The 27282-nt window shown below is 36.4% G+C and overlaps 1 protein-coding gene and 1 pseudogene across 3 annotated transcripts in view; both read right to left on the bottom strand.

Annotated features, from left to right (window-relative positions):
- ELF1 (E74 like ETS transcription factor 1) overlaps positions 1 to 27282 on the bottom strand; it is a 107609-nt gene that overhangs the window by 49826 nt on the left and 30501 nt on the right. The gene's annotated exons all lie outside the window — the stretch shown is intronic.
- LOC105734071 (regulator of G-protein signaling 17-like) lies at positions 5353 to 6773 on the bottom strand (annotated as a pseudogene).

The following is a 27282-nucleotide window of genomic DNA, read 5'->3' on the forward strand; positions in this document are numbered from 1 at the left end:
ATCAGTCTCGAGTTTCCTCCTTCTGTAAAATGGGTAAAGTAAATAATACCAAAACCTAGAGCTATTGTGAATATTAGATGCCAAAATGCATGTGCAGAATACTTGACACATAACGTGCACTGAACTAACATTAGCTTCTTTAGCGCTGTAAGTATATGCAAGAGATATGTAACAGGTGCATGCCAGGTAACTAATTATTCCTTAAGTCTCATTTCTGTACTCCTTGGAAGTCTCCATTACCACAGCTATTTGCTAGACCCCAAAAAAAAGAACATCATAACTCATTATCAACAATAGTATAATTCCATTCCAGTGCTTAAAAGTTAGGCGTGTTTTTAATAAATCTGTTTCTTCAAGGCTAGGACTTCACCCTGGCAAGCTTCCCTAACACAGAGTCCCATTATGCCCCATTCTAAACAAAATGACTTCATTGATTGTAAACACAAAACCCTCAGCCACATTACTAGCTACTATAACCAATTCAAATGGTTACTTTCTGTTTAATTTATTATAAAAGATTTCAGATACTAAAAAAAATATGATAGTCAAAATTGATCACTGATTGAATGTAAATTTAAGATTCCTTTAAAGGGGTTTTTAGACACAAGGATATTAAACTCATGAATTCATAAATACATTTTTAAAGAATCATCACTCTCCTTTTAGGTAACTCTGGTACCAGTTGTTTATGGTGAAAATTAGTAAATAGACCAGGCACAGTGGCTCACAACTGTAATCCCAGCACTTTGAAAGGCCAAGGCAGGTGGATTACCTGAGGTCAGGAGTTCGAGACCAGCCTGACCAATATGGCAAAACCCTGTCTCTATTAAAATACAAAAATATTAGCTGGGTATGGTGGTGGGCACCTGTAATCCCAATACTTGGGAGGCTGAGGCAGGAGAATTGCTTGAACCCGGGAGGTGGGAGTTGCTGTGAGCTGAGATATGCCACTGCACTCCAGCCTAGGTGACAGAGCAAGACTCCGTCTAAAAAAAAAAAAAAAAGAATAAGAAAGAAAATTAATAAATAAAGAGAATAAATCAAACAAGCAAAAAGGTTTTAGATCAGACAATTCTGGGATAAAGAAGATGAAATATACCAGCTTAGAGCAATGAGGTGGTTGAATGACTTCTCTAATAAAGTATGTAATTCAGACAGTGTGTGTGATTATGTATATATGCATGTTTGTAGGTTGGCAGCATCTAAAAAACTGGAATGCTACAGTAACTCTAGATACCAAGTAACTGAACAGAAAGAACTTTCACAAGATGTGGTAACCTAATAAAGGGTCCTTTTCAATATATACAGATAGCCATTATGAGAAATGCAACATATTTGGAAAAACCATTAGAAGAAATACAACAGAAATGAAAGAAAACAGAATAAGAAAAGTGAGAGAAGAGAAGCTATACAAAGTAGAAATGAGAAACAAGCAATAAATCCATAAACTGTAATGACTGAATTCCTGTGTGATGGACCATAATTTGGCCTTTTAAAAAATCTGTTTTCTATTATAATATGGTAGAATGTCTGTATTAGCTCCCAGCAGAAGAATGAAAAGTCAGTGGTATGAAGATAAATTCCACACAGTCTTCCAAAGGTTGCCAATTCTCAATCTAAAAAGGGTGAAATCACAGGATCTTAGAGCTGAAAAAAATCTAAGGATTACCTTGGACAACATATTCACTAAAAAGATAAAGAATTTAGGACTAGAGCATTCTGATTTGTCCAATGACACACAGCCAGTTAGTGGCAAAGAAAGTAAAAAAAGCCCAGACTTCCTACTGGTACCTTTATATCTATATTAATAGAACTTCATTAGCATTTTTTCCTTAGCAGAATATCGGGAAAAATAAGAAATCCCTTAGACAAATATCTAGCAAAAGTACCTTACCATATCCCAGGACGATTGTTAATTAAAATGGTTTTATATATTATGCAACCTCTTGATACTTGGGATAAATCATTTTCAACCATTTTTTTTTTTTTTTTTTTTTTTGAGACAGAGTCTTGCTCTTGTTACCCAGGCTGGAGTGCAATGGCGCGATCTCGGCTCACCGCAACTTCCGCCTCCTGGGTTCAGGCGATTCTCCTGCCTCAGCCTCCTGAGTAGCTGGGATTACAGGCACGTGCCACCATGCCCAGCTAATTTTTTGTATTAGTAGAGACGGGGTTTCACCATGTTGACCAGGATGGTCTCGATCTCTTGACCTCGTGATCCACCCGCCTCGGCCTCCCAAAGTGCTAGGATTACAGGTTTGAGCCACCGCACCCGGCCTTTCAACCGTATTTTTAACTGAAACAACTGGTGCAGAAGGTTTGTAGATTTTCCTATTTATTGCTTTAAATCTTAAAATTTTACTATTATTATCTCCCAAATTAATTATATATCATCTTGCCTCACATTTTCACTCAGCTTAAAAAGTAAAAAGGAAACATGTATAAGCCTTTTTAGGGGGCTAACACAACTTAATAACTCATTAAAATACTACAAGCTAAATTTGTACTGACATTTTTCTTTCTAGTTCTTTTTTTTCTTTTTGAGACAGAGTCTTGCTCTATCGCTCTATCGCTCAGGAGTGCACTGGCATGATCTCAGCTCACTGCAACCTCTGCCCCGGTTCAAGCAATTCTCAGGCCATACCCTCCTGAGTAGCTGGGACTACAGGGGTGTACCATCACATCTGGCTAATTTTTGTACTTTCAGTTGAGACGGTGTCTCACTATGTTGCCCAAGCTGGTCTCGAACTCCTGAGCTCAAGCAATCTGCTGGCCTCAGCCTCCCAAAGTGCTGGGATTACAGGGTTAGCCACTGTGCCCAGCCTTTCTAGTTATTTTAAACACAGTAGCATTGCTAGAATTTACATTAAAATATGTGGATATGGAAAAAACAATAAAGAAACATCCCAAAATGCAGGCATAGTTAAGAAACCAGATTTGAACTTTCCCAAAAAAGAGAAGTCATACTCTCTCAGTTCCTACAGAGTTCCTATTTCTCTAAACACACAAAATTGAAGGGAAAAAACACAAGTTAATGTCACAAGGCAAACAAACCATTTCATTGCATTCAGTGTTCTCATAATTGAAAAGGAAAATGTTTCATTTAAAATTTTCATTTAAATTTTTTCAAATATTCAACAAATTTAACAAGGTTGAGAAAAAGTTTAAAACTGTGTTTCTGCAATCTAGACAGGTACCATATATTTACTATATTTTAGGTAGCTATGCAAGATAGCTACTTAAAATTAAGCATTCTTTTATTTTTAATTACTTTTTTCATTGTTGAATTCTTTATTAATTCAAAACGTTTTAAGAAAATCAGTATAATGCATATGGATTTTACAATAACATCCATAGGTTTCTATAATATAGTAAAATGAAAACAGCTATATTTTGATTTACTTTGAAAACTCAAAGAAAGATATCTAGGTTTGAGACTTCTGAATTTTTTTATATTATCGTCATGCTCAAATTCTATTACATGGTAAAAATTCTAGCATTTTCCAGAAGTATATTATTGTACATAGGTAAAATGCTAAAATTGATTATAGGAATGGGGAATAAAAAAACCAAAAAAACTTAAATTGGAGGAAACATAATCTGGATTTATCCATTCAATTTATGAGTACCCACCATTATTCTGGCATTGCAAAATAACCAAGTGAGGTGCCTCTTAAGTTGTATTCATGCATTCAAAACTTCTTTATTGTCCACCAATAAATATTGGTGGAGTACAATATATGGATATAGATTATTAAGTATGATGAACACGATAGTAAAAAATTATACACATTTGATATGTAAAAACAAAACCAAACACATTGAAATTATTTTTAATATTTAGCAAGCATTTAAAAGTCATATACAAGAACGTATTTATGACAAATCGGTTAAAGCTGGTGGGAAATATATCAGGTCTTTTATATTATTTCAATATTCAGTGTTCATTGATTAGTGGAGGGCAATATAGAAATGCACTAAGTAAAATGGTTAGTTTAAATTTAAATTTAAATGACCTCTTATGACAATTAGTAAGACTAAGATCTTTAACATCCAAAGTATGTGGAGGATCTTGTAATTAATTATGCAGATAGTTCAAGGGAAAAATTCACTTTCACCTCTATTAGGTGAATATTCATGCTAGGTGAATATTCATGCTAAGACAGGTGAATATTCAGGCTGTCTTTTGGAGTTTTATTTTTCCATGTCACTATATTTTCTTTATAGTATTTATTAGTAATCACTTAGTGGAACCTAATATTAGTGTTGAGGAATCTGCTCAGAATTTGTTTGACTCAATGTAAATGTCCAGACAATTTACCTTCAATGTAATGTCTTTAAAAATGTATTACTTTACAGAAGAGAAACATAATAGATAAAGTGATCAAGGTTAACATGAACAGCTAAGAGTAGCCTAAAGTTTGAGAAACTGTCACAGCTAAGAGGAGTCCAGAGGATGGAATGTAACTTTGATATTACGTGATAAATAGAGGTGAAAGTGGCACTTTACCTTTGTGTTCTTCCAGAAACCAAAAACCCGTGTCTAGTCATGAGAAAAACATCAGACAAATCCCCACAGAGGGACATTCTAAAAAATACCAGTTTATTTCTCAAAACTGTCATTTAAAACAAGGAAACTGTCACAGTCAAGAGAAGCCTAAGGAAGCATGACAACTAAATATAATGTGGTAGCCTGAATGGGATCCTGGGACAGAAAAAGGACATTATATTAAAAACTAAGGAAATCTGAATAAAGTATGAACTTAATGATCAATATTGGTTCATTAATTTTGATAGATGTCCCACAGGTATATATGGGACCTCTCTATTTGCAGTTTTTTCTATAAATCTAAAACTACTCTAAAATAAAAGGTTTAATGGACACATTACTATTTTAAATTTTATTTTTATTTTAAACATTTTATTTTTTCTTAGAGTCGGGGGTCTTACTTTGTTGCACACACGGGTCTGGAACTCCTGGGCTTAAGTGATCCTCCCGCCTTAGCCTCCTAAAGTGCTAGGATTATAGGTGTGAACCACCATTACCGCCTTTTATTAAGTTTCTATTTTCATTGTAAAATTGTCAAAGAAAATCATACTACCTTAACATTAAAAAGTGTTTTCTAACTGTCAATCTCTCACAACTTAGCCTTAGCCCTGTAACTCATTTATGTATTTAACAAATAACTTGATATTATTTTTGTCTTGGGAATGTTGTTTTATTTCCTTTGGAAATAACATTTTCAAATGATTTCTCTTATTTAAATTTTAATTTTAAAGTACAATTGTATATTATCTATCTATCTATGTCATTGAGAGAAACATTTCTATAGATTTGAGGTGATGGTGAACTGAAAGTAGTGATTTGGGATCACATTATTGAGCAAAGCAATAACACTGATATAGTGTTCCAACTTAAAATATGATTGTAAGTTTTGATGAAGAGCTAAATCAGATGTTTAATGTACGTTTTGGAAAACAATAGGGAAAAGTGCATTAAAATGACATTTAATACAAGCATAAAATAAAAATTATTGAGTTTAAGAACTTTGATAAAATACTAATGTATGTCACACTTTATTCTTTCCATGTTTATTTAATGCTCATAGCCATCCTGATAATTAAGTATTTTATCTGTCATTTGCAGATGGGGAAATGAACTCAGAGAAGATAAACGATTTGCCCAATGTCACATGAGACAGAAATGTAACTTGAAATCAAATTTGTAATTTTAAGTTCCTGATGTTTTTACACTATGCTCCCTAAGTGAATCTGTGGACATACATTTCCATCAGTAAGCACCGTATGTAGCATTCTTTTAATACAGCAATAAGAGCTACATCTTTAGAAAGGAAATGTATGCAAGCTTAGGACAGAAACACAATGTTTATTATTCTAAAATCTTTATTTCTAATTATTTAAAAGCTGTAATACAGTGACAGCAGTTAGGTATAAGTCAACAGTTTTAAAATTCTGAAATTTCTGAAATGAGATTTAATATGAGAAATAATGAGGGGGAATGAATTTCACATTGCATATATGACATATTAAAAAATATATTTGGTTATTGTCATCAATGCTTGATAGTGTTCCTTTTCCCTACTCATCTTAGAGCTTTTGTCATAGGAATAAAATCAGTTCCCAACTGGGACCTTCTATCAGTTAGGGCAACATTTTGCCTTTTGAAGTGTTTTCATTAGAGTCAAAGTCTTGAACATCCCCTTGAATTCATCAGAAAATATGTCACTTGGGTCTGGAGAGGACTATACATGTGAGGATCAGGATCCAACAGATGTCTACTGATTATCTCTCTAACTCTAGAATCAAGACTGACCTCTTTTGGTGATAATATAGAAATGTAATCTTCATATATCATTCTAGCCTTTTCTTCAATTATTTTTTTGTTCTGCTCTTTAAGTCTTCACAGGCAAGCCAGAAAAGTAGGTTCTCTTCGTTGTATTCTGTTCGGAGGAACTCTCTGAAAAGGTTTCTTCCTCCTGGGGCTTTCATCATCTTGTCAAAATTTTGAGACCAGGACAAGACTTCCTCTGCAGTGGGGTTTTGGCATTCCTCTAGGACTTGATACTTTCCATTTCTGTAGGGCGTGTGGGTCTTCCCGCATTTTCCCCTCTTTCTTTATCCCTAACAGTGAGGCAGGAGCAGCTGCAACAACAGCACCAACAAAAGCAACAGGTGTTGTTGGGCCTCTGGTTTCCAGGTACTTGAGACACAGCAGGTGTTCCTTCATTTTGGGACTGCTGCCTTTTTCGCATTTTGGCTACTTCAGGACCCAAGTGGCCTGTCACCTGAAGGTGTGGACAGCACACCGATGGGCCTGGGGCCGGGGCGGGGGGGCCGGGGCGGCGAGGCTCTGCGGCTCAGTCCTCTAGTGGAGCTGGTTTGCTGCATCCGCCCAACTTCAGCACCCAGTGGGCAAGGAGCCAGCACCAAGAGAGCAAGGAGCTAATTTTTATTTATTTTTTAGGGACAGTGTCTCATTATTGCCCAGGCTAGAGTGCAGTGGCATGATCCTTGCTCACTATGGCCTCAAACTCCTGGCCTCAAGCAATCCTCCCACTTCAGGCTCCTGAGTAGCTAGGGCTATAGGTGTACACTACCATACCTGGCTATTTTTCATAATTTCCTTTGTAGAGAAGGGGTCTCACCATCTTATCCAGGCTGATCTCAAACGTCAGAGCTCAAGCAATCCTCCCACCTTGGCCTCCCAAAGTGCTGGGATTATAGAGGCATAAGCCACTGCATCTGGCCAGGTTCTTTAGTTTAAATTAGGTGTTTTTTAATTGAGGGGGAGTAAGCAGAGGGAAGTACTGAGGACTTTATCAAAAGTATAGTTTTATTTTCGTGTAAATAAAGCACAGATGATGATTTTTAGAATGTCTCAGTCAGGCTTCTGGTGACTTAAGCAAACCTGAAACAGGTCTTGGCTACTTGTTCAAGCTCACCTTAGCTTCAACTGTGATAATAATAATAAAAATCAAGATGATCAAACTAAACAGACTGACTTCTCTATGTATTTGCCTTTTTGCTGACACCCAGGTGAATAGTTCCAGGATTCTGAAGGCAGGGCCACAATTACTCACTACCCAAACCTGAAATTCCAGTTATTTCACATAGTTCTTCACTTCCTATCATTGGCCACTTGGGCTAACCTGGTATCAGAATACACTCAGGCAGCATTTATAGCACCCAGCAAAACAGCCAAACAGACCGAATACCTAGACCTGTCCATACCTGTGGTCTCAAGTTTAACTTTTTTTGAGAATGTTCTGAAAACAATAGAATTCAAAATCAAAAGAGAAATATTGGCCGGGTACGGTGGCTCATGTCTGTAATCCCAAGACTTTGGGAAGCCAAGGAGGGCAGATCACTTGAGGTCAGGAGTTCAGGACAAGCCTGGCCTCCTACATAGTGAAACCTCACCTCTACTAAAAATACAAAAATTACCCGGGTGTGGTAGGGCACCTGCAATCCCAGCTACTGAGAGGCTGAGGCACAAGAATCACTTGAACCCGGGAGGTGGAGATTGCAGTGAGCTGAGATTTTATGCCACTGAACTCCAGCCTGAGCGACAACATGAGACTCAGTCTCCGAAATAAACAAACGAGAAATATCTTAACAGTTGTCAGATACTGTTTTAATTCTGTTCATTAAAAAGTAAATACAAACATGTTAAAATGTCTTTCTCAGCAAAACCTGTTCAGGCAGTTAAAAAAATTTCTCTCTCCAACAAACAAGACCTAACTTGCAAGGAAATTCTGTTTCATTTCTGTGGCCCTTTATTCTCCTGGTTAATATTTCCATTTTCTTAGAAAAGACATGCTCTAGTGCAATGGTTCCCCCATCGGAGAATACAGCAGATTCCCATTAGTAACAGTGTTTCATGCTGGCACTAATTGGGGGTGAAAAGCCAGGGATATGCTGTTTCAAAGTTCCCCAGGAGATTGTGCTATATGATCCGCCTCCCCCACCTCCAATTCCCACACAGCATAACTCTCTTCTGGTAAAAACTGTATTCTGTTATAAGAAGTTTCACTCTTACATGGAGGCACATCATCAACTGAAAGCAAAACTTAAAGGCCATCTAAATCACTTCGTGCTCGTGTACTGCATTATTAGGTGATATGCTCTTTCACTTATTTATTTGATGGGCCCTTACTACCTCTATTCTAGCCCCACTCCTGTGGCTCTTCAGTCTGGAGTAGAAGTTATGTACCTAAAGTGAAAAGATGATCAACTTACTTCTCTGACAACTAATTAATGGCTTCCATTACCTGCAGGCAAAACTCCAAATCTATTAACAAGGCAAAAAAGCTCCTCACGATGTGGCAAAGGTGTGAGGAAATGGTAGTCAGATTCATAAGACAAGATGTCTGAATACCTGAACTGGAGAAGTGAATGGAAATATTCTATGCATCAAGCTTAAAAGTATACCTATAACCTATAGTAATCAAGAAAGTAAGGTACTGATGAAAGAACAAACTAGATCAACGGAACAGAATAGACAGCACAGGTAATGACACCACATAAATACAGTCAACCATCTTTGTCAAAGGACAAAAGCAATACAATGGAGAAAAGACAGTCGTTTCAACCAACAGTGGTAGAAAAACTGGACACTCACATGAAAAAAACAAAAAGAATCTAGACACAGATCTTATACCGTTCACAAATATTAACTCAAAATGGATCATAAGCCTAAATGGAAAATGGAAAACAATACAATTCCTAGAATATAGCACAGGAGAAAAACCTAGATGAACGTGGGTTTGTTGATGGCCTTTTAAGATACCAAATGCAGGATGCATGAAAGAAGGAATTGATAAGCTGGACTTCATCAAAATTAAAAATTTTTGCTCTTTACAAACCACAGATGAAAGGACTGTTATCTAAAATAGGCAAGGATCTCTCAAAACTCAGAGAAAATAGCCTGATTTTAAAATGGGCCAGCCGGGTGCAGCAGCTCATGCCTGGAATCCCAGCACTTTGGGAGGCTGAGGTGGATGGGTCACTTGAGGTCGGGAGTTCAAGACCAGCCTGACCAACATGGAGAAACCCTGTCTCTACTAAAAATACAAAATTAGCCAGGCGTGGTGGCACATGCCTGTAATCCCAGCTACTCAGGAGGCCAAGGCAGGAGAACTGCTTGAGCTTAGGAGGCGGAGGTTGCGGTGAGTGCCACTGCACTCCAGCCTGGGCAGCAAGAGTGAAACTTCATCTCAAAAATAAAAAAAATAAATAAAATGGGCCAAAGACCTTAACAGACACCTCAGCAAAGAAGATATACAGATTAGCATATGAAAAGATGCTCCACATCATATGTCACTGGGGAAATACAAACTAAAATGACAGTGAGGTGCCACTACAAACCTATTAGAATGGCCAAAATCCAGAACACCGACAACACTAAAAGCTGACGAGGATGTGGAACAACAGGAATTCTCATTCACTGCTGGTGGGAAAGCAAAATGGTATACTTTGGAAGACAGTTTGGTAGTTTCTTACAAAACTAACGATACTCTTACACCATAGAGCTGTGCTCCTTCGTATTTACCCAAAGGAAGTAAAAACTTATGTCCACATAAAACCTGCACATGGATGTTTACAGCAGCTTTATTCATAACTGACAAAACTTATAAGCAACCAAGATGTCCTTCAGTAGGTGAATTAATAAACTGTGGTGCATCCACATAATGAAATACTATTCAGCACTAAAGAGAAATAAGCTGTCAAGCCACAAAAAGACATGTGGAAACTTAAATGCTTGTTACTAAGTGACATTTGCCCAAATCCATAAAATGTACACCACCACAAGTGAACCCTAATGTAAACTATGAACATCGAGTGACAACGTGTCCATGTAGGCTCATCAGCTGTAACAAGTGCACTGCTCTGGTGCAGACACTGATTAGCAGGAGGCTGGTAATGGGGAGGTTATGCATGTGCAGGGGCAGGAGATATAAAAGTAAAAGGGAAATCTTTTACTTTCCTCTCAATTTTACTGTGAATCTAAAATGGCTCTAAAAAAAAGTCTTTTTTTTTTTTAAAGTATAGCTCTAACATAATTTTATTACTCTTCCCTATCATCTCAAAAACAATGTTCCAGCATTTCTGCATTTTATAGCTCCCCCACTTCCCCATTCCATTATTAAAGAAGCCAAAGTCAGCCCTGATTTAATCCCACCAAGAACTCAATAAATACTACCTTTTTCTAGGCTTTCTGTCTGTACTCACTGCCACAGAATCAGACCTTTCGGACTGTTCGCTGACAATCACAACCTTTTGTTCCTGTGACATTTTAGGATCCTCTTTCAAGTCACAGTGCAACCACGTATAAGGACATAATCTTAAGGGAAATAAACATTTCCATCTTTTCCCAAGTTACCAACACATTTGAAAGACTTTAAGATTCCTTGTGCACAAAACTTCCTGCTCCCCATGTGTGGAAAAAAAAAACCACCCTGAATGATCTCTTTTGACAGTCTACCTCTTTCCTTCTTTATTATTTTAATCTTTTTTTTTTTTTTTGAGATGGGGTCTTGATCTGTTGCCCAGGCTGGTCTCAAATTCCTAGGCTCAAATGTTCCTCCCACCTTGGCTTCCTAAAGTGCTGGGATTACAGGTGTGAGTAACCACACTCAATTTCCTTTTTTCCTTTAAATTATATAAAACTATTTTAAATCAGCTTGGATATCACCAAAGAGTTCTGATGTTTCATGTCAGGATCTTTAAAATGGGATTCTTCCTATAACCATCTTTATAACTGTCTGGCAATTACCTAAGCTTCTAAACTAAAATGAAACCAAAAAAACAAGAAGCAGGCGGGGCACAGTGGCTCATGCCTGTAATCCCAGCACTTTGGGAGGCCAAGGTGGGCAGATCACTTGAGCCCAGGAGTTTGAGACCAGCCTGAGCAAAAAGTGAAACCTCATCTCTACAAAAATACAAAATTGGCTGGGTGTGGTGGTGTGAGCCTGCTGCAGTCCCACCTACTCGGGAGATTAAGGCGGGAGGATCACTTCAGCACAGGAGGCGGAGGTTGCAATGAGCCAAGATAGCATCACTGTACTCCAGCCTGCGAGACAGAGAGACCTATCTCAAAAAAAAAAAACAAAAACAAAAACGAAGCAGCAAAACCATAAGGTGAGAAATAAAAACGTGGAAGGACATGGGCTTAGTACTGTGAGATATATACAGTCATTTGCCACATAACAACATTCTGGTGAACAGTGGAGCAGATAGGGAAACAAGATGATAATACCATGTTTTTACTGCACCTTTTCTATGAGTGTTTAAATACACAAATACTTGCCATTGTGTTAAAATTACATATAATATTCAGTACAGTAACATACTGTACAGGTTTGCAGCCTAGAAGCAACAGGCTATACCATATAGCCTAGAGGTATAGTAGGCTACACCATCTAGGTTTGTGAAGGTACATTCTGTGATTTTTTGCAAAAGGACAAAATCACCTAATGATCCATTTCTCAGAATGTATCCCAGTCATTAACTGATGTATGCCTGTACTTAGTATTTATAAATTATACATTAATTTTATATTTTACTATTGTACCAATCTTAGATAGAAGCAAACTTTACCTTTAATAAGTAAAACATATACAGAATAAAGATTTAGACTTTCATCTTCCATAATAAAATTTCTCAATAAATTTTTAAATCATTTGAATCCATTTCAGTTACTGTTAACTAAAGTGCATCAAATACCCTAGCATTAGGTTTTCTCTGATAGAAAACAGCATTATGGAGGCCAAGCCAGGCAGATCACTTGAGGCCAGGAGTTCAAGATCAGCTGGCCAACATGGTAAAATCCCGTCTCTACTGAAAAATACAAAAATTAGCCATGCAGAGTGGTGCACACCTGTAGTCCCACATACTCGGAAAGCTGAGGCACTTTAGCCTGGGAGACAGAGCAAGACTCCATCTCAAAAACAAACAAAAAATAAGGAATAGTTTAGTTATGCTTATTTGAGGCATATCTAGAACTAATCAAAAGATCCTAAATGTCTAATTTTAGAGGAACTTCTGCTATTACTGATTAACTTTGCGGTAAAAAGTTAAATATTTACTGAATTTCCCCTAGGCTCAGCACTGTGGAAAATGTAAAGATAATACATGGCTCTTATTCCCATGAAATTTACAATCTAGTGCAGAAAACAAGACCAAGAGAAGCAACTAAATGCTCCAAGGTTGTATTAAGTGCTAAAAAAGGACAGTATTGCAGTATTGCAGAAGAGGAGATGGTCAAACAGGTAAAGAAAACACTTCACAGACAATGTGGGAACTGCACAAGGAAGGTAGGAGTTGGAGAGACTAAAGGGGAAAGGAAAAGATAGTAAAATATACTGTGGTACATGAATGCTGACACAAAAGAACGCAGAGACTCAAAAAATGACCAAAGTTTAGAGATCGTTAACAGCCTGATTAAGAGCTGTTAGCTCTTTTCACAATGGGAAATAAAGAGTCAGGCAGTAGAATTTAGGCATGATTTGAGAAGTAAAACAGTTTCTGGAGGTTATCAAACTGGGTTGCAACAACAGGGTGTGATCTATGACTACAAAGCCCAACGCAAGTCACGTAAGTAGGATATGGCAACCACCGTCCAAAAATGATGACAGTTTAAACAAACATTCCACAGCTTGACTGCTACACTGAAAACTTCCCATCACCAATGTGTATACTGCCCTCCTACATTCTTCATTACTTACTTAAAATAGAGATTCTCAATAGTGGTTTTTATTCTGCTCAGGGAGTGGGAAAATTCTTTTTTTTTTTTTTTTTTTTTTGAGACGAAGTTCCACTCTTGTTGCCCAGGCTGGAGTGCAATGGTGCGATCTTGGCTCACCGCAACCTCTGCCTCCCGGGTTCAAGCCATTCTCCTGCCTCAGCCCGCCAAGTAGCTGGGATTACAGGCATGCACCACCACTCCTGGCTAATTTCTTGTGTGTTGTTAGTAGAGGCAGAGTTTCTCCATGCTGGTCATGCTGGTCTGACCTCAGGTGATCTGCCTGCCTCGGCCTCTCAAAGTGCTGGGATTATAGGCATAAGCCACTGCACCTATCCTAAAATTTTTTAAATCACTTAATTTATGTCATGTTTTTGTTCTTCACCTAAGAATTGGAAGAGGGGAGAAACAGGAAAATAAGATTTTCAAAAATGTGGACTAAATACCACATAATCCTTCTTACAAATCATTCTACTGAACATCAAAACTATCTATGATTCACTTGAACACCAGTGTAACTTTGAAATATATGAACGGTTCCATTTTGGGATGACTGTATCTTGTCAGTTAGTATTATATATTTTGAATAGATGATGCTGACTTAGTTATTCAATGAAGAAAGATGTGATATAAACAACAGATTCACCTTTCTTTCTTTGTCACTGAAATAGAGACTATCACCAGCATTCACAAAATCTTCATTTTCTTACAAGGTGACATTCAGAAGATGTTTCTGTGAAAATATTTAGTTGACCAAATGAGGCTGCACTGAACCTGGCTTTGTTTTGTTTTGAGACAGAGTCTTACTCTGTTTGCCAGGCTAAGCACAACGTCACCAGCTCGGCTCACTGTAACCTCTGCATCCTAGGCTCCAGCGATTCTCCTGCCTCATGCTCCCAAGTAGCTGGGACTACAAGTGCGCCACCATGCCTGGCTAATTTTTGTATTTTTAGTAGAGACAGGGTTTCACCATGTTGGCCAGGCTGGTCTTGAACTCCTGACCTCAAGTGATCCACTTGCCTAGGCCTCCTAAAGTGCTGGTCAAACCTGGCTCTTTATTAGAGCTGTTTTCTGCTTTATGGCTTTGTTGTACTCTTGGAAAGTTCAAGAATTCAAAGTTGTCTCAGTAGATTTAACAGGCACTTACTAGATTTTAAAAAATACTAGAAAGACACATCGTGAATTGTACAATATCACAATAAGGCTTATTTATATCATTCTTTGTTAGTGATACCTAATGTCTAATAAGTTCTTTATGGTTTACAAAGTAAAACATATACGGTATACTGCTTTTTATTTAATCCTTAAGCATCTCTAATAAACTACTGATGTCTCTGCATAAATATAAAAATCTGACACATCCTCAAGGAGATTAGGAAAGAGATAATAATAAATCATAAAATAAGTAATTAGATACTACTCAAAGTAATCTACAGATTCAATGCAATCTGTATTAAAATATCAAAGACATTCTTCACAGAAATAGGAAAAACAATTGTTTTTAAATTTATATGGAGGCTGGCCACGGTGGCTCGTGCCTGTAATCCCAGCACTTTGAGATGCCAAGATGGGAGGATCACTTGAGCCCAGGAGTTTGAGACCAATGCAGGCAACATAATGAGACCCCATCTCTCTCTTTTTTAAAAATACAATAAATTTTAAAATTTTTGAAAAAGTTTTATGAAACCACAAAAGATTTCAAATAGCAAATAACAAAGCTGGAAGCACCACACTACAAGGCTTCAAAATATACTACAAAGCTGTTATAACCAAAACAGCATGGTTGGCATAAGAACATACATACAATGTGTGAGACCCTGTTCTAAGTGCTGGGAATACAGCAGTGAACAAACCAACCAAAATTTCTGCCCTTATAGGGCTTAGAATCTAGTGATTTTAATCACAACATTCTGTTCCCCCTCAAAATATTCTGCTTTAAAATGTGAAGCCAGGTACAGTGGCATGCTCCCGTAGCAGGGGGATGAAGCAGGAAAACCACTTCAGCCCAACAGTTCAAGCCCAACACCATGCACTGAGATCACACAGCCACTCACTCCAGCCAGGGCAAAACAGCAAGACCTTGTTTCAAAAAAAAAGTTGGGGTGGGATTGTCAGGCAGTATAGGCTGTGATCTTAAAACCCATGAATAGAAACTTCTGCCTCTCTCCTTTAATACCTAACTCCTAGTCACACTCCAATCCCTGACAACTGGACACAGAAAATGTGACCTCTCCTGCACTAAGGAGGGGAATAAAAGTTGTGGGGAGAAGTTTTTTTTTGTTTTACCTTTCAGAGGCAATCTGTGACTATATAAGGTGAGGGGAAGGCAAAATCTTGGGAGGAAATAGATACAGATAAATGCAAAAGCACACTGTTCCAGGTAAAGCTGATTTACTTGGGGGTAACCTCAAAGCCTTCATTTTGATTTAATTTGATTTTTGAGCCAACTGAAATGTGACAACAAATAAAAGTGTACTGGGATTTTATAAAACATCCCCTTTATAAACAGAAATACCATGGAGAAGAAGAAATAATTCTTTCTAACCAGCTTCCCTAGAGTGGCCGTGTAACCCACTTCTGGGCAATAAGACCAAAAGGAAAGCTTCTGGGTGCTTCTGGAAAATGCTTTCCTTCCATCCCCAGTCGCTTGCCCCTGTCTTTTTTTTTTTTTTTTTTTTTTTTTTGATGAGATACACACTGAAAAAAAAAAAAAAAAAAGAAATAATTCTTTCTATATTGTCTTTTCCTATATAATAATAGTAGATGGCCTTCAGAAATCATATCAGGGCCAGGTGCAGTAGCTCATGCCTAAAATCCCAGTACTTTGGGAGGCCAAAGTGGGAGGATCATTTGAGGCCAGGAGTTTGAGACTAGCCTTAGCAACATGGCGAGATCCCATTTCTACAAAAATTAAAAATTAGCGGGGCATGGTGGGATGAGCTGGTTGTCCCAGCTACTTGGGATGCTGAGGTGAGAGCCATGTTGGTGCCACTGCACTCCACCCTGGGTGACAGAGCAAGACCTTATCTCAAAAAACAAAACAAAAAAACAAAAAAGCAAGTCCCATTTCAAAAAAAAGAAAGAAATCAGTGCTGTCTATATTCTTTTGGACAAGCACTCTTTAGGGACTTATCTGCTGGAGAAGGGTAGGAAAGCAACAAGTGGTTAAGAAGACTTTCCCTACAGGCGATCACAATCTATCAACTAAGGCAAATGCAAGTCACAGTAATATGTATGCTATAGCAGAAATGGGCACAAAGTTCATTCTCCCATGTAATTCAGTAATTATTTACTATATCCTGTCTCTAAGATTATAAGCTTGAAAAAAAAGACACATAATAAATTTTTCCATGTTATTAATAAACACAATTTAAAAGAATATTAAGTACAGTGTGTGTTAAAAAGTCAAACTAGGTCAAGATCAAAGGACATTTTATTTTCTTAATAAAAATTTTTGCTTACTAAAATTCTTCATTAAGATGGTAAAATATAAGTGTTATCTACGTTTGTTTTAGCATTCTATAGAATTTCACAGGATGCACTTGCTTCTCAGAACCAACTGGTGGTAAACTAAGCTTCACTGACTATCCTCAAAGTGACATACATACATGTATTTTTCTGATTCAAACTTAAAAATATATCAACACCCCCCAACAGCACAAAAAAAGGGAGGTCTCACATGTAAAAGGACACTCAAAAACCCTAGAAACGATTTTGCACATGTCTATCTAAGTTTTAATAAACAAAATAACTATTTGGTTCTTCTAAAACTCCTTAAAAATTAAACTCATATAGCTTCGTAATTTTTCCTTCAATCTTTAAAAATTAAATCCTTAGATTTGACTTTGATCATTTAGATTTAATTGTTCTAAAAATATAGTAACTTCTATCAATTTTCAGCTGGAAAGACTGTTAATATGGAAACTTTATAAGACATTCCTAGAATGGGCAGATCTAAGCTAAAGTCCTACTTGTGAAAATTATTGCTCTTTTGACAAGACTACTGCAATTTATAACCCTCCAATCACCGAGGAACAAAAAATTTGGTGACAAAAGAAAATAATATAGGGAGAAGCAAAAAGTAGTAAAGAGAATTATTCTTTCCATTTATTCAGTGGAGATGTCAAGACTAGAATGAAGGTCTAGACATTTTTTTCCAGATTAAAGCCAAAAGTGAGAGATTTTTGATGCTTAGCAATCTAAAATAGTTAAGCTCTTTAACTACACTTTTAAATGGACCAATATATGATCTCCACTTTTGACTAGGATGAAAACACTAATAATTTCACTAAGATATCTCATTTCCATAAAGAGCAAAAACAAACTGGGGGTGGGTAGGGCTGAAGCAGAAAATAACTTTTATAATAAAATTATTTCTTAGAAATAAACCACAAAGGCAACTTGTAGAAGAGATCCACATTATAGTTCTTTAGCCAGCTTATGATTCTAAAAAAAAATAAAATACATATCAGGCATGTATTTATTCTTCCAACAAGTATTTATGAAATCTATATGCTATGTACTGGGTATATAAAAATAAAGATAAATAAGATACGATCCTTAACCCAAAGTGGTTCAGTGCCTAAAAAGAAAAAATGTAAACAGATAACTACAAAACAATGTAAATAAACAAGTCAACCAAAAGATGATGAGGAAGAAAAGGATAAATCCCTGTGAGAATCTGAAAAAACTTCATAAGGAAGTGACATGTGGGCTATTTCTTTAGAAATAAGTAACATCTATTTTTTCTAAGGAGATAGAACATGATAGGAAAAGGGGTAGGGGATAGTCTAGGAAGAATAAGCAGAGGTAACCCTAAAAGTTAAAATCACTGAGAAATAGGTAGAATAGTAATTTAATGAAAACAAACCTTTTCCCTAACATTAGGAATACAGGATCTAGCATCAGAACACCTGCATTCAAGTTGTAGTTTTGTCATTTACTAACTGTATTTACCAACTGTATTTAGTTACAGAGAGAAGTCAACCTCTATAACTTTCCATTCATCTTTCATTTTGAAGTTGTACCAAGAATTTACTTTGTAAACTACAAAATGCTTCGAAAGTATTACAGAATCCTGACATACTGATATATAAAAGTTAACAATTAGACACTAAAATTTCAAGATCAAAATATTAACCTAACATTTTATAGTGAATTTATACAAATATATACAAATTCAAATGCCAATTTTTTATTGCCTAAAAAATGTCACAAAAGTAAATACCTTTTAAATATGTAAAATATATATGTACCTATTAGGTGCTACAGCAAATATCTAATTGCTACATGATACATACAATCCATATAATACCAAACAAGTCTACAATGTCCTTCGAATCAACAAGTGACAAAAGTTTAATGAAACAAGCTTTTTGCTTAACTGGTCTCCCCAGTGGCAAATTAAAGCAGCAATTGTACATCTGTGTCTCTGTTCCTCTCATCGTGGTTTAACTGACAGGAAGCAGAGAGTAAGATATGGCACACAAATGTCAAGCATTTCCTGCCTTCTCTGTTACATCTTTATGTCTTGTTTTATAAATAGTTGGTATGAAAATATATCGAAGTACAGTAGCAGAAACTTATAAATGGTGAAGAGTGTTTATGAAAACAGAGCCAATAGAAAAGGATTCCAGTGTTGGGATCTAAGATTCAATATGCACACAAAGACTCATTTATAGTCTTTTGAAGAAGTATTCTTAGGAGCAAACACCACACAAATTAAGATTTGAAAACCACATGACTGAGTAAAAAACCAAGTGTCTAAACAACAGAACAAGCCCTCAAACTATTTTACCCAACTGTTCACATAAGTAACACTTGTCCACCTTGATATAAGGTCCCCCACACTCCTGCTATACCTATTTAAAAAAAAAAAAACTACCACAAAAAAAAAAAAAAAACCACAAAAAACCTTTAAGCAACTATCAACAAAGCAGGACTGATAACTTGCACCTTTGATCTTTGGTCATTTTTACTATGGCTTCTTATCAGCACTCTCCTGGATTAAAATTTGTATCCCCCAACCAAACTAGCTCTACTCCCCCTCTCATTTCCTATATCCCAAACTTGGCTCATGTTATTTACTCATATATATTCAACTATACACAAACCAAATAGAACTCTGTTCTCCATAGGTCAATCCTGCCTCCTTAAGTCATGTTAAGCAAACTTCCAGTTAATTATAACTAAGGGGTGTTCACTTTTCATCATGCCAAGCTGTCTCCCAAACTAATAATCTTTAAGAATAAATTCATTACTCACATGATTCATATTCTGAATCATAAACTTGGGCAAAATGCAGCTATCTTATCCATTCATATTGGTCAATATTTACCTAAGCTATAATAAATAAGCATAAGCTGCCACAATTACAATTCCACCAGGGGCTAGTGCTATTCCATTCTAGGTCAATGTCCAAAACGACTCTTCATATTTTACTGCACATAAGTCCACCTTGAGCTTCCTGTGACCTCTCTTTCCTAAACAGAACTGAACATAAACCTAATAATCAGCTGTAAGCATGGTAGTAGACTCCTGAAATAACATTTATTAAATGAGTGGCTTGGAAAAAACAATTTCATTTTTACACAGTATTTTTCAACCAGAAGGATCTAGCTCATTCTTTATAGGAGTCTAAGAGTTATTAGTGCCTTCCTAGCGCATCTTTAGTACATCTCTGCTCTCACTTGTAAATGTATTAGATAAATTGTCCCCACTATCTGGGGAATAAGGAGTAAGCGTTCCCTGAACCATGAAGCAAGAACGAAGGAAGTCATCCATTTCCTTATACATTGGCTCCCCTGCCCTATCCTCTGGCTCTGATGCTTAGTGAAATAACCCTAAATGGGGACAGGGTGGGGAGGGAGTGGAGGGAGTGGAGGAGTCTCAGAGCAGCTGCGGAGAACCTAGCGTCCATCACCTACCCAACAATCAAACACAGTTAATGATGTGTAACTGTTCTGTTCTACCAAGGGCAGATAAGTGTTACATCTTCCTTTCAGTTTATTCTTAAGACTAACAGGTTGTAAATTATCCTATAACAATATGCAAGTTTTTCTTGATCTATTAGACCAAAAGATCAGACACAATGTCCAGTTTGTAATGTTCATACCATGAAAACATTTTGAATAAAATAATTTACACAATATTATCTTGTGTCTAAATACAAACTGTTTTGAAGTTGGCCTTCAAACTAAAACACACATAACATTAATTTGAATTAATTATTCAAACTTAAATATAAAAGCTTCATGTTATTTTTCCTTATAATTTAGTATATACGTACATTTTGTGTAGTATTTTTTAAAACTTTATATACATAGCATACAGTATATATTCTTCCAGCATACTTTAACAAGTTTATCTAAGACAGAAAATTCTGAATAAACATAATGGCTATTTGGAAAGGAATTTTAAACATCAAACCCTCCCAAGAACTTGGTGCTTAGAAAAATGTTAAACCTTACTCAACACAAGTCATGATTATTACTAGGCATCCATTATAACAAAGAGAAATATCTCAGATGCACGAAGCAACCTATCTTCAATGACGCTGCTCACAAAGTGTTCCTCCCTGCTGCAGAGTACAGATAATACACCTCAGGAACACCCTGTGTGGAGGAGGTCTTAGCAGGAAGCCCGAGGGGCTCAACTCAACAGTCTCCTTCTAACCTACTTATAACTCACTTTTAAAATTCAGGCTGAAGCTAAATAATATGCAGTAACTGAATGCTATTTCAATTAAGAACACAACAGGAAAAAGTAAATCAGAAAATGCCTAAAGAGGAATTGAGTCTACTGGAGGAACTTCATTTGATTCCACATATTATTATTATTATAAAGCATCTAAAAATGATTGATACCACTGCCAATTTCTTTTACTATTATTTAAAAATAAAGTTGCTGTACAAACATCTCCTAGCCTACCGGAGAAGAGAGTAACTGCCGCCTTCTGCGTTTCAACTTCCCTTTTCTTAATGACAAAGGCGTCAACTAAATGGAAGCACTGAGGCTCAGAACCAGCGCCTTCACTTTCTTTGAAGAACGTTGATTTCCTCATGAGAGAGGTGCCCAAAACAGAAAAATACTGTGTTATAAGCTTATATTTAACATGAACTTTAATAAAATTATATTTCTGCCACATAATTGTGTGGATATACCATCATTTATTTAATCAACCCCTCATTTTTAGACATTTGTATTGTTTCTAATGTTGCACTATTAACAGTAATTCACAAAATGTAATCCCCAGACCCACAAAGGATCCAGAGACCCTTTCAGGGTGCTCCCAAGATCACAACTCTTTTCATAATAATGCCAAGGTATTATCTGACTTTTCCACTGTGTTGACACTTACACCGATGATGCAAAAGCAAAGATGAAACTGTGAGTGCCTCTGCCCTGACCAAGGCTGTACCCTCAAGCCACACGAGTCTACTCCTTATCACTGGGCACCCACATTTTAAAAAGGCAGCTTTACTTAAGAGTGTCTTTGAAGAAGAGTAAAAATGATTTATGTTCTCGAATCTCATTAAATACGTATCTTTTTAATGTTCTGATTGATAAAATGGGAAGTATGAATAAAGTACTACTTCTGGCATAAATAGAAATAGCATTGTTGTCTTGAGGAAAAGCATTTATGCTATTATTCTTTGATCTGTGAGGTAAACTAGCTGCTGCTTTCATGAAATATCAATTTTACTTAAAAGGACTAATTATTATTCAGAATTGGATATCTGGCAGCAGTTTTTCCAAAAATGAATAAAGCAAGCCCATGACTTCAAGGTAAACAACCAAAAGCAATTGTCACCAATTATAAAATACAGGCTTTCAACTGAAAATCAGAATTTTGGAAAACTTGTATGTATCTGCCACTTTGACTCCGTTGGCTTCTCAAAACACTTAAAAGGCTTTTCTGATGAGTTTGGTGTGATTTTGATATTATGTCAACATTTGGAATACCCAAATAACTCACATATGATGTTACAAAATCTTGCTTAGGTTAAAACAATCAATCCAATCAAAGTACAAGACAGATCATAAGGATTTTAATGTTCCAGGGGACAAAAAGTTCATTTATAGGTTTTCAAAATCTCATTGTACTGACCTTTAAAAAAAACTAGCATTTGTTGATGAGCTTTGGTGTAGTATCAAAGAATATCCAGAATTATCTCAATTGGCCATTAAAATACATCTACTTTTTGCAACTAGACATTTGTGTGAGACTCAATTTTCTTCATATTCTTCAACAAAAGCAACATATTCCAACATATTTCATGCAGAAGTAGATATGAGAATATAGCTGTCTTCTGTGAAGTCAAAATAAAAGATCTGCACCCTTCTCCGTACAGCTTTTGTTTTGGAAAATACATTTGTCTTTTTTGCACTGTGTTTTGTTTTTTTTTTTAAACAGGGTCCTGCTATGTTGCCCAGGTTGGACTTGAACTCCTGGGCTCAAGCAATCCTCCTCCCTCAGCTTCTCAAGTAGCTGGACTACCGTACCTGGCTCAAACTTGTCTTTTATAAAAATAATTATGTTAACATGTAATGAGCTTACTATTTTTAAATAAATATATTAATTTGTTCAAGTTTCTTTTTCAATTTCTAACAGTTAATATTGGTAAAGCAACCAACATGAATCAAAGCTCTTTGGGAGCCTCAATTTTAATAGTATAAAGACAATATAAAGAGCATAAGGTTTGAAAAAAAAAAAGTATAAGGTTTGAGAACTGCTACACAATCACAACCAATGATTCAAATATCCTTATAACTAAATCTTTGGTTCCATCCTTAAATTGTCTTCAGGATACCTACGAAGAACTGAATTCTATCAAAAGGCACATAGATTTTCAAAGCATTTGATATAACAACACCATCTGCCCTGCAGAAGATTTTTCCAATTTATACTGTTAGCAACAGAATACCTGCATAGACATTCAATGTCATTTGCAACAACCCACAATACTTGAGCTACTGTCAAACAAACGGGAGTTATTTCACTTTAATTTGCATTCCTTTGCTAGAAGGTTTAATATTTTAATTTTAAATGTAATAATTTAATATTCTTCCCAATTTTAAAGAATTGGTTATTCTTTGTGGAAAGGGCTAGGAGATACAAGTAAATTAATGGTAAATATGATAGTCTATGATTTTTCTCATTGGGAAGAAGGAACTTCAATTTAATGTTTTTACTCTAGTTGTTCTGGTTTAGAAAGCTTGTTGTTTTTTTTTTAACTTCAATTTAATAATGTAATACTCTATTTAAGAATAATATTTAAGTTACTGGTTGCCATAGCGCAGCAGTTCTCAAACTTTTTGGTGTCAAGATCCCTTTATGTTCTTAAAATTTATTGAGGACCACAAAAAGCTTCTGTTTTCATAGGTCATATTTATCAATACATAAATTTTTACTTATAGGCTATTGTTATTTATTATATGCCCTTTAAAGTAGTCTTTTCTCAGAATAGCATATTGAAAAAAAACTCTCTAATTGTTTTTTCCTTGGTAAAAAATAATGCTGTTAAATACCTATGTTTTGGGCCAAGTATGGTGGCTCATACCTGTAATCCCAACACTTTGGGAGGCCAAGGTAAGAGGACTGATTGAGCCCAGGAGTTTGAGACCAGCCTGGGCAACAGAGCCAGACCTTGTATCTACCAATAAAAAGAAAGAAAGAAAAAAAATAAACAGAAAGGAAGAAATTTGTGTGGCATAGTGATATGCACCTGTAATTCTACATGGGCGGCTGAGGCAGAGGATTGCTTGCGCCCAGGAGTTTGAGGCTACAGTGAGCTATGACTCTACCATTGTACCCTAGCCTAGGCGAGAGAGCTACACCCCCAACTTTAAAAAAAAAAAAAAAAAAGCAAACATATAGGTGTGGGGTGTATGTGTGTGTGGTGTGTGCTACATGTGATCTACTAAGGCAAGGTACACCTTTCTTGCCTTAGTAGATCACATGCAGCACACTGAAAACCACTAGTTTATAATTTTCTCTAATAGTTATATATATTATAATAAATTTTTAAATGGAAGTTAATTAATGCAATATATGCATATAATTTATGAAGTTTTTATATTTAGTTCATTGTTATATCCCAACATCAAGAATAATACATAACAGAAAATAACTGTTGAATGAACCAATAATAATACAGATCAAAAGATATATAATAAAAATTTAAGAGACCCCTGAACTACATGACTTTAAAGGAACCCTCAGACAAGGAAACCTTAAGACTTCTATTTCCATTTGTTCTTTGCCCACGTCACTGCTTATACATACACTGTTGGAAATATTTCAGGAAAGAGAGCCAAGGGATGATGAAAGTAAAAACCTGGGTTAAGATCTATGTTTTCACTTTTTATAGCAATTCCCACATTAACATTGTTAAATTTTGAAAGCTTTACCTGAAAAGTATATATCTGGTTTATAAGAACAACAACAACAAAAATCACTAAAGACGCAGGAATTGCTATTATTACCGTAAGAATTCTAAGGAAGCTACATGAAACACTGGTCAGGAAGAAACAGGAAACATTAAATATACCAATAAATCTCGTTAGGTACAACAATTTATTAGCTACTTAAAAGTTCATGGGTGTTAATACTATATTAATTATTTTATGAATCTTTTCATATTGAAATGTGTTTCTGAAAAATATTTGAATGTGGGATAATTCTAAAGATGAAACCTAACTAAATTACTTCTGGGTAACTAGAACTCCAATTTGTTCAATTTGTTAATGGATCTCAACTGGAAACTACCATTTATCCATCCAGAAGTATGCCTAAATCTTCTTAGTTACTTGGGACAGACACACAGTTTTGTAACACTTACATCTCTAATCCCCGTCACTGAAATAGGCAGTTAACTCTTTTTTTTTTTTGATACAGGGTCTTACTTTGTCGCCCAGGCTGGAGTGCAGTGGCACAAACATGGCTCACTAAAGCCTTGACCTCCTGGGCTCAAGCGATCCTCCCCCCTCAGCTCCCCAAGTAGCTGGGACTACAGTCACGCACCACCATGCTGGGCTTAGTTTTGTATTTTTAGTAGAGACGGGGATTTCACCATATTTTGCAGACTGTTCTCAAACTCCTGGGCTCAACTGATCCACCTGCCTTGGCCTCCCAAAGTGCTGGGATTACAGGCTTGAGCCACCGTGCTTGGACCCATTCTTAACTGATGCAGAGTTTTTGTTTTTTGAGATAGGAGGGTCTCAATATGTTGCCCAGATCTCAAACTCCTGGGCTCATGCATTCTTTCCACCTCAAGTTCCCAAGTAGCTGGGACTACAGGTGCATGTCAGTGCCCCTGGTTCAGATGCAAAGTTTATTTACAACTTTTTTTTAAAGTCAACTTTTACTACCAAATTAAACATTATTTCTCAAGATACCTATAAATGTGGGGCAAAAATAAACTACAGCTTACAGATAATAATGTATTATGAGGCTGGGCGTGGTAGCTCACGCCTGTAATCCCAGCACTTTGGGAGGCCAAGGTGGGCATATCACTTGAGGTCAGGAGTTCAAGACCAGCCTGACCAACAAGGCAAAACCATCTCTACTAAAAAAGTACAAAAATAAATTAGCTGGGGGCAGTGGTGGGCACCTATAATCCCAGCTACTCAGGAGGCTGAGGCAGGAGAATTGCTTGAACCTGGGAGTCGGAGGTTGCAGTGAGCTGAGATTGTGCCACTGCACTCAGCCTGGGTGACAGAGCAAGACTCCATCTCAAAATAAAAAAAATATTATGAAACAGTTCCACCAAAGAGGAAAAAGAGAATACATTCGTCTATCTACCACCTAGCTTTATATTAACATTTTGCCATAGTTTGTTTACATTTTTCTTTTTTTTAAGAAAAAAAGGTCATCTACAGTTAAAGCCTCCAATATCCCTCTCCAGTCTCATTTAATCCCTTGTTTGACTGCTCTAAGTTTGCTTTTTTCTTCTGTTTTTCTTGTTTTTTTTTTTTAAGAGATGGATTCTTGTTCTGTCACCCAGGCTGAAGCACAGTTGTACCATCATATTTCACTGCAGCCTTAACTCCTGGGCTTAACTCCTCCTGCCTCAGCTTATCGAGTAGCTGGAACTACAGGAGTGTGACACCACGCTTGGCAAATTTTTAAAAAGTTTTTTTTTCTACTTGTAGAGACAAGGTCTTGCTATGTTGCCCAGGCTGTCTCAAATTCCTGACCTCAAGTGATCCTCCCACTTAGGCTTTCCAAAGTGCTCAAATTATAGGCATAAGCTACAGTGCCCACTCCTCAACTATTCTAAAATTGATTTCTTCCCTGTTACATATTTTTACAACTTTACTACACATGTATCAATATGGTAGGATTGCTTTTATACGCATAATTGGGAACATGTATTTATTCTATTAAAATTTATTTTTTATTGAAAATTATGTTTGAAATAACTGAACTCTAGTTAATAAATGACAAGCATACTGAACTGCTTTAGGGGTCAAATATATTGATGTCTACAGCTTACTCTGAAATGCATCAACTGCCCATCTGTTTAGGGTCCCGGAGGATTTTATACCCCAGGGGAATATACCATAGAAAGATTATGAATGGGTAAAAAGTCATCACTGGCAGGTATCTGTTCCTAGGAAATATAATGAGGAACTCTAAATTATATTTAACTATCCATCCTCTCCATACTCACTGCAAGGCCTTCACATCCCTCTATGTGAAGTTACTGCCATAGAGAACTTCTACATTTATGTTCCAGGGAACCATGTACAAGTGTTCCCAAGCTGAAAATAATCTAATGCCATCAACGAGAGAGAATAAATACATTATGGTATAGACAAACAACGGAATTCTATATTGCAATGAAAAGTAAGATAAACCATGGAGCTGAATGAAAGAAGCAAAGTCACTACAGAATATATGGTGTGATTCATGTGTTTAAAGTTCAAAGAGGTAAAACTATAAAGAAAAGATTATCACAAAAGTCAAGATAGTAGTTATTTTTTAAAGGAAACAAATATGAATAGGAGTGGGG

The sequence above is a fragment of the Aotus nancymaae genome, unplaced genomic scaffold (assembly GCF_030222135.1).
Source record: "Aotus nancymaae isolate 86718 unplaced genomic scaffold, 86718_ANA_hifiasm-v0.15.2.pri h1tg000043l, whole genome shotgun sequence".
Lineage (NCBI taxonomy): Eukaryota > Metazoa > Chordata > Mammalia > Primates > Aotidae > Aotus > Aotus nancymaae.